Source organism: Myotis brandtii, unplaced genomic scaffold, assembly GCF_000412655.1.
Source record: "Myotis brandtii unplaced genomic scaffold, ASM41265v1 scaffold61, whole genome shotgun sequence".
Taxonomy (NCBI): domain Eukaryota; kingdom Metazoa; phylum Chordata; class Mammalia; order Chiroptera; family Vespertilionidae; genus Myotis; species Myotis brandtii.
This window is the reverse complement of record NW_005370318.1, coordinates 270,948-279,654: the sequence shown is the minus strand read 5'-3', so window position 1 is coordinate 279,654 and position 8,707 is coordinate 270,948. Positions and strand designations below refer to the sequence as shown.

General features: G+C 42.8%; 1 protein-coding gene across 3 annotated transcripts in view; it reads left to right on the top strand.

Annotated features, from left to right (window-relative positions):
- Positions 1-8,707, top strand: part of PHF20 (PHD finger protein 20) — a 124,274-nt gene that overhangs the window by 15,345 nt on the left and 100,222 nt on the right. The window contains exon 1 of one of the 3 annotated variants that reach the window (XM_014550654.1): positions 1,693-1,792. The exons of the other annotated variants lie outside the window; for them this stretch is intronic. The gene's annotated coding sequence lies outside the window, so the exon portion shown is untranslated. Of the gene's footprint in view, positions 1-1,692; positions 1,793-8,707 lie in introns of those variants that run through there. 3 annotated transcript variants of the gene reach the window in all.

Genomic DNA, 8,707 nt, shown 5'->3' with positions numbered 1-8,707 from the left:
TTTCACAGGGGTCGCCTAAGACCATCGGAAAACACATATATAATTACATATTGTTTTTGTGATTAATCACTATGCTTTAATTATGTTCAATTTGTAACAATGAAATTGGGGGTCACCACAACATGAGGAACTGTATTAAAGGGTCGCGGCATTAGGAAGGTTGAGAACCACTGCTCTATCCACTGAGCCAAACTGGTTAGGACAGACCTCAGCTTCTTAGAGTCCTTGCTAACAGCCTATCAAAATGGTCCTCCCTCGTCACTGGTTCACATCATTTTGTTTTTCCACACAGTACTTACCCTGCCAGTACAGTGGGGCCTGGACTTAGGAGTTTAATTCGTTCTGTGATGGAGCTTGTAACTCAAATTACTCGTATGTCAAATCATAAAGTGAACGAGTGAGACACATGATGCTGGGCTGATGTTGTGGCGTTCACTGTGACGTTCACTGCGTCAACTAGCAGTGGGGTATCTGAAGCTGGCTTGTAACCCGAATTTTAGCTCGCAACTCAAAGCAAAAAATCGGCCAAGAAATGGCTCGTATCTCGAAAAACTCATTAGTTGGGACACTCGTAAGTCAAGGCCCCACTGTAATTATCTTCTTTGTGTATGTGTTTATCTTGTTTTTGCTTGCCTTCCCCACTAGAAAACAGGGTTGCGGGTGTTTCATCCTTCCTGTCTCTACCTCTAGTACATAGCAGACACTCAATAACTATTGAATAAAGGAGACCTAAAGATTTAAGTATGTCTTTCACTTGAAATGTCCTTCAGTTGAAAGGGAATGGCTTTAAGTTAAAAGACACCCTCAGCTCTGGCCGGTGTGGCTCAGTTGGTTGGGCATCATCCTGTGCACTGAAAGGTTTCCGGTTCAATTCCGCATCAGGGCACATGCCTGGGTTTCAGTTTCAATCCTCACTGGGGAGTGTGCAGGAGGCAGCCGATTGATGTTTCTCTCTGTCTGTCTCCGTCTTTCTCTCCCTCTCCCTTACTTTTTCTCTAAAAATTAATAAAAATCTGCCCTAGCTGGTTTGGCTCAGTGTATAGAGCATCGGCCTGAGGACTGAAGGGTCCCAGGTTCCATTCTGGCCAAGGGCACATGCCCAGGTTGCGGGCTTGATCCCCAATAGGGGGCGTGCAGGAGGCAGCCGATCAATGATTCTCTCATCATTGATGTTTCTGTCTCTCTCTCCTTCTCCCTTCCTCTCTGAAATCAATAAAAATATTTTAAAAAATTTAATAAAAATCTAAAAAAAAAAGACACCATTCTCCTTGGCTCTGGCTGGGGAGTCAGCTGGTTAGAGCATCGTCCCAACATGCCAAGGTTTCGGGTTTGATCCCCGGTTAGGACACGTACAAGAGTCAACCAATGAATGTATAAATAAGTGGAACAACAAATCCATTTCTCTCTCTTCCTCTCTCTCCCTCCCTTCCTTCTTTTCTCTCAAAAAAAATGAGTAAATAAAAGACACCATCAACTTTTAAAATTTTTGTTAATCTTCACCTGAGGATATTTTTCTATTGATATTTAGAGAGTGGGAGGGGGGTGGGAAGAGAGAGGAGAGACAGAGAGAGGGAAAGAGAAAGAGAGATAGAGAAAAACATTGATTGGTTGCCTTTCTCATGCGCCCCAACCAGGGTCCAGGATAGAATCTGCAACTCTGCAACTCAGGTATATGCCTTGACTGGGAATCGAACCTGAAACCCTTCCGTGCTCTGGCCGACACTCTTAACTACTGAGTGACAACAGACAGGGCACCATCACCCTTTAATGGAAATTGAATGCAAGCCTAGTGGTAAGCAATATTAGGTTATCTCAAAGCCTGATCTGTAGTTTCTGGTGATTAATAGTCTTTCCTCCAGTGTCTCAGAGTTTATTTTCCCTAACCCTGTCTCATAGCTGACTAGTTGAAATGTCTTGTTCCATACTCATCTATCACTTTAATTCTTTATTACTTTGAGCCTTCAGTCCCTTCTCTCAGAGCATGATGGGGTTGCTGAGGTCTGGACTTCCAGTTATCATGGCTACAGTACTCTTTCACTTCTCCCAAAATAAAACCTAGAGTCCTTATCAGTACATCATTAGCTGTAAATGAATTCTGATGCCAAATAGGGGCTTTGCAGATCTTTTCACAACTACTTATAATAGAGGCCATTAATCCTCATTTGATAAGTTAGGAAGGATAACTCAAAGGTGTACCTCATAAACATGTGGTAGTGGTTAAGAATCTGGAGCTGCAAGGCCTAAGTTCAACTCCTGACTCAGTCACTCTCTATATGGGTGTCCCTAATTTTTTTCTGTTCCTTTGTTTACTCACCTTTACAGTGAGGTTTAATAATAGTCCTTACTTCTGTGGTTATAAGGATTACTTGACTTAATATATGAAGAGTTGGCTATTATTACCATTACTAGAGGCTCAGTGCATGAAATTCGTGCATGGTTAGGGTCCCTAGCTGGCTGCCGGCTGGGGCCTTCTTTCGTTCCGCGCTGCCCCCTGGTGGTCAGTACAAATTATAGTGAGCGATTGAATACACATATATATATATATAAATGTTTTTATGTAGGTCTTGTTTGTCTGCATAAGGGTATTTTATATCTATTCTCTTTTTGTAAGATTAGTTCACATCCTACCATTTTAGTAGCTTAGTAGCATTCTTTATTTCATTTATTAGGCATCTGTTGAGCATCAGTCATTCTTTTTTTTTTTTTTAATATATTTTATTGATTTTTTACAGAGAGGAAGAGAGAGGGATAGAGAGTTAGAAACATTGATGAGAGAGAAACATCCATCAGCTGCCTCCTTCACACCCCCTACTGGGGATGTGCCCGCAACCAAGGTACATGCCCTTGACCAGAATCGAACCTGGGACCCTTCAGTCCACAGGCCGACGCTCTATTCACTGAGCCAAACTGGTTAGGGCGCATCAGTCATTCTTTACCCTAATAACAGGTTTTGCTTAAAATTTTCTTGTTAAACCTGTGAACTATATCTAGTTTTCTTAGAATCCTATGTAAAGAGCCATTGCTTTTTCCTCGTTTTCACAAATGATTTATTTTTATCCTGGGCTGTATTCAGCTGATTAAAACTACTGAGTCCAAGTGTTTAAGCTGTTTTACACCTTGTTCCTAACTTCCAGTTTGAGGTATTAAAAGATGGCTATAGTCAGGGCCTCAGGCAGTGGTTCAAGTGTTCTAGTTTGTCCACAGCTGGGCCCTCTTATGTTTTGTCCTTTCTAAAAAATTGAATATTTCTGCTTGTTATATAATAGTGTGATAATGCTAACACAACATTTGAAAAGCATGCAGTTGCTTAATCTTGTATTCAAATTATGTTTATGTCTAAAGACATGAATATAAGCATAGCAGTGACTTTGGTAGGGGAAAGAGGAAGGGCTTTTGGGAAGTGGTTTGTCTGCCTTTGGGGACCTCAAAAACTGCTCGCCCCTCTGTACCTCAGTTTCCTTTCTGTATCACAGGAACATCAATCACATTTAGTTTTTAATACATCATTTGCTGTTGTAAAGATCCAGTAAGATAGTGTAAGAATGAAAGGTTTTTTGCATGTTTAAATAATGCTTTTTAAAAATATAAAGGAATATGGAGAAGTAATCCAAAACTAAAATCTTACAGACTAGATATCCCTGGAGGTACATTTAAAAAAAATCAGTATTATCTTATATTTGTTTCAGGTGTACAGCATAGTGGTTAGACAATCATATACTTTACAAAGTGTTCCCCCTGTTGTTTCCAGTACCCTACTGGCACCATACACAGTTATTACAATATTATTGACTATTTCCTATGCTGTGCTGGAAGTATGTTCTTAAAGTTAGACAATTATAACAATACAGAAAGGTAAAAATGAAAAGACAAATTTTCATTCTCTGTATTTTTCATTTAAAGGAACTACTTAGACAGTTTCTTAGTTTCTTCCAGATATTTTTATTATCTGCTATAATAGATGTTTATATTTATGCCTATTTACTTACATTAAAGGGATAATACCATACACATGCCTCTACACTATGCCTATATTTTTTAAAATATATTTTATTGATTTTTTACAGAGAGGAAGGGAGAAGGATAGAGAGTTAGAAACACCCATGAGAGAGAAACATCCATCAGCTGCCTTCTGCACACCCCCTACTGGGGATGTGCCCGCAACCAAGGTACATGCCCTTGACCGAAATCGAACCTGGGACTCTTCAGTCCACAGGCCGACGCTCTAGCCACTGAGCCAAACTGGTCAGGGCAACACTATGCCTTTTTTACTTGACAATATATCTTGCAGATGGCTTTTTATATCAGCATGTGCAGATTGTCATTATTCTTTTTTTAAGAAATATGTCTTTATTGATTTTAGAGAGTGGAAGGGAGGGGGGTAGAGAGATAGAAACATCAATGAGAGAAAACATTGATCGCTGCCTCCTGCACGCCCCCTACTGGGGATTGAGCCTGCAACCCCAGGCATGAGCCCTGACTGGGAATCAACCAGTGACCTCTTGAGCCACACCAGCCAGGCTGCCATTCGTTTTTAAAGAAATAATTACTTTTCATTTACCTGGCTATATGGCCTGACCAGGAATTGAACCCGTGACCTTTTGGTGTAGGGGATAGCAGTGCTCCAACCAACTGAGCAACACTGGCCAACACTGCCATTCTCCACCCCCTTCCACCATTATTCTTTTTGATAGCTGTACAACATTATATTGTATTGATGAACCATAATTCATTTAATTAGGCCTCTTGATGGACATTTTAGCTGCAGAAATTGCAAAGCTATTTTGATCATCCTTATAGGTAATTTGGCAGAGTTTGGGGGGGTGTATCTTTAGGAAAAGTTATTGGCAGTGGGACTGCTGGTTTGCAGGTATGTGCATTTTTGTAGATAGTGCTAAGTTGCCTTTAGAAAAGCTTTTCCAATTTATGCTTCTACCAACAGTATATATGCAACCTCTTTTCTCCTCATCCCTATAAATACTGGGTATCCTCCCTATCTGAGTTTTGCCTATCTGAGAAGTGAAAAATTGTTATTTTGATTTGCATTTTCTTTTTTTAATTGAGATACTTTATTATTATTATTTTTAATCCTCACCTGAGGATATTTTTTCCATTGATTTTTAGAGAGAGTGGACGAGAAAGGGAAAGAGAGAGAGAATTATCGATGTGAGAGAAACACATTGATTGGTTGCCTCCTGCATGAGCCCTGACCAGGGCCTGGGCCAGGGAGGAGCCTGCAACTGAGGTACGTGCCCTAGACTGGAATCAAACCCGGGACCTGTCGGTCTGCAGGCCAACGCTCTATCCACTGAGCCAAACTAGCTAGGACTGATTTGCATTTTCTTAATTTAAGGTGAGGTTATGTAGCTATACTATCACATGCTTATTAGACCTTTGTATTATTCCCTTCCTCCTCCCCCCTGTAATCTGCCAGTTCTTACACTTTGACTTTTTTGTTCATGGTTTGTATGCACTCTTTGTTAATAAAGGAAGTTAGCTCTTTGTCATATGTGTTGCAGTTATTTTTTCCTAGTTTGTCATTTGTGAAAGTGCCCTTTAAACTGTATTACACAGTGTAAATTTAAAGTTTTCATTATTATCATTGGTATAGGTGCATTGACTGTGAATATTGTATTTAAGGAAATAAACTAGGCTCTCTGTTTCCTGTATGGGAGCAGTGGGGCTCCCATTGTTGGGAAATTTGAATGTAAAGGAGTAATTTGAAGTCCTGCCAAGATCTCTAAAATGGAATCTTATATAAATACAGATTGCATCAGATTTTTTTCTCTTAGTTTTCCTCGTTGTCCTATTGAACATATTCCTTTTCCTCTTTTTCTGGAAGCTGGAGATTTTTGGAAGAAAAGCTAAAAAGAATGGATAAATTAAAAGCTATGGAATCTTAGCCCTGTTGTATCTGGAAAAAAATTTGTGTTTAAAACTGAATGTGACCCTAACTGGTTTAGCTCAGTGGATAGAGCGTCAGCCTGCGGACTGAAAGGTCCCAGGTTCGATTCCGGTCAAAGGCATGTACCTTGGTTGCGGGCACATCCCCAGTAGGAGGTGTGCAAGAGGCAGCTGATTGATGTTTCTCTCTCATCGATGTTTCTAACTATCCCTCTCTCTTCCTTTCTGTAAAAAATCAATAACATATATTAAAAAAAACAACAACAAAAAACTGAATGTGAGCCCTGGCTGGGTGGCTCACTTGGTTGGATCATCATCTGGTACATCAAAAAGGTTGTGGATTCAATTCCAGGTCAGGGCATACCACCCAGGTTGCAAGTTCAATCCCTGGTTAGGGCGTATAAGGGAGGCAACCAATTGATGTTTCTCACATGGATGTTTCTCTCTTCCTTTTTCTCTCTCTCAAAATCATTAAAATCCTGGCCAGTGTGGTTCAGTTGGTTGTGTATAATCATGTGCACCAAAAGGTTTCTCTTTCGATTTCCAGTCAGGGCACATGCCCAGGTTGTGGGCTCTATCTCCAGTAGGGGGTTGCAGGAGGCAGCCAATCAGATGTTTCACTCTCACATCTATGTTTCTCCTTTCCTCACTTTCTAAAAATCAATACAAAATATTTTGAAAAATCAATAAAAAATATCCTTGGGTGAAGATTAAAAAAATACACCTAAATGTGAGAAGCATCTTATGTAATTAAAAAAAAAATTCCTGCTTCTGTCTTGAACTCTTTTTCATTAGCAGGTGTTGTCAGATTAAATTGAGACTTTCAAATGATTTCCAGGGTATCTCTCCCGTTGCCTTTTGTTAGAGCTTGTTCATCTCTTCTCAGTATTTGTGTTTGTCTTCCTGGCTGGACTGAAGTGAGGACTGAGTTAGATTTCTTATTTCTAATTTCCAGCACAGTGCCTTAATGACAGTACTAATGGTTTGTTGAACGAATGAATGTGAAATGTAAAAACAAACTCTGCCACTCCCAGAGGAGTGGAGGGAAGATTGGGGATTGGAAGTGAAAGGCAGATTAGTCCTTAGTCTTGTTCTGTATAATACCAGAGAGTGAAACTTCAAACAAGTGGGTCAGAGTTAAAATGAACAGGTTTTAATTCATGATAAGGAAAACCTTCTGACAATTCAGCCTCAAGAGGAATTTGTTTTCTTTTTTTTTTTTAAAAGAAAGAAAAGGAAAGTTTTTAATCTGCGTCCCCAGGCGACCCATGAATCCCAAAGACAGGGCCAGTGGATTCGCACCAACAGGGAAGGGGGGTTTCTTTTTATACAGGTGTTTAATGAGGGGTGGGGGCATGAGCTGAGGAAGCTCCCACCGCGGGGGTCATCACGTATTCAGCTGAGGAAGTTCCCGCCGCAGGGGTCGGCAGGGTATTCAGGAAGGAGTCAGTATCTGTGTGGGGGTCCTCGTGGATACCAGGGAGGAGCCGGTATCTGTGTCTGGCACGCTGATCTGTTAGAAATTCCAGGGAGGGTCCATTATCTCGTCACGCATCTGCATGCATCTGATCCTGGGCTCCCTCCAACCTAACATCCCGGCCTTTTAGTGATAGGGGATGCCGACTCGTTCTGACTACTTCTAGCTGACCAGGGACGACGGGGGGGGGGGTTAAAGGCCAGGGTCAGGCAGAGGCAGGTCAGAGGGCAGCCGAGTGTAGGGATGGAGCAGGAGCTGATTCACAGTCACCCGTGACAGCTCCGCGATCCGGGAGCGGATGAACTTGAGGAGGCAGGGGGCTAGGAGAAAAAAGACACAGATGAGAATCAGGGGCCCTATCATGGGTAGGACCCAGGTAGCTAAGGGGCTTTGGAACCAGCCGAAAGGAGAGTTGTCCTGGAAGTGTCTTGCATGTAGTTCTTCACTCAGTTTAGTCAGGGTTTGCATGTTTTGCTCCACTATTCCGGACTCGTTGATGTAGTAGCAGCATTCTTCCTGAAGGAATATGCAGGTTCCTCCTTTTTCTGCAGTCAGAAGGTCTAAGGCGCACTGGTTTTGTAGGGCTACCTGGGCTATTGATGTTACTTGTCGCTGTAGGGAGGCTAAAAAAGGCGGTAGTAGACTCCAGGGCTAACTGGAGCTTGTTATTGAAGTCCTGAGCAGAGACCAGACTGTTCCCGAGGGCCCCCTGGTGAGGCCTATCGAGGTAGTGATACTCACCCCTAACATGACAGGGAGGGGAAGGCGGCCCGGTGGGTCCGGGGCGGGATGGAGGGAGCAACCAGGCGAGCTCTGACTCTTTATACAAGGTTAGTTGGGGAACTACTGTGACCACGAAGCAAGGCCCGGGGTCAGAGGAGTTCATGCAGTTGCTTAAGGTGCCGTTGCACCAAAAGAAGGTACCTGGGCTGGTCTTGGTGAGACTGGCTGCGGTGTGGTTTTGGGTGCACTTCTAAGTGACTCGTCCCCCAGTTACTGGATTACTGGTCTGGTAGTACATCTGTGGGGGCAGGGTGGGCTCTGGAGTTTCGGGAGGCATCACGGACCTTGAACCTCCACACATAAGCAGGTGGGGGTTGGTGTAGGTTGCTCAGGGCCGGGAGGAGAAGGAGGAGGGGGAGGGCGACTAAGGCGGACCTTAGTGGGGCCCAACACCTCACATTTATAGAAGTCATGCTGCTCCAGGGTCCTCTTGAGTCTGGAGAGGTGGTGCCACGACGGGTCGCCAAGCAGCTTGGCCGCTGTGGGGGCTGTGAGGATTACAGTGTGAGGTCCCGTCCACCTAGGCTCCAAGGCTTTTGGATGTAG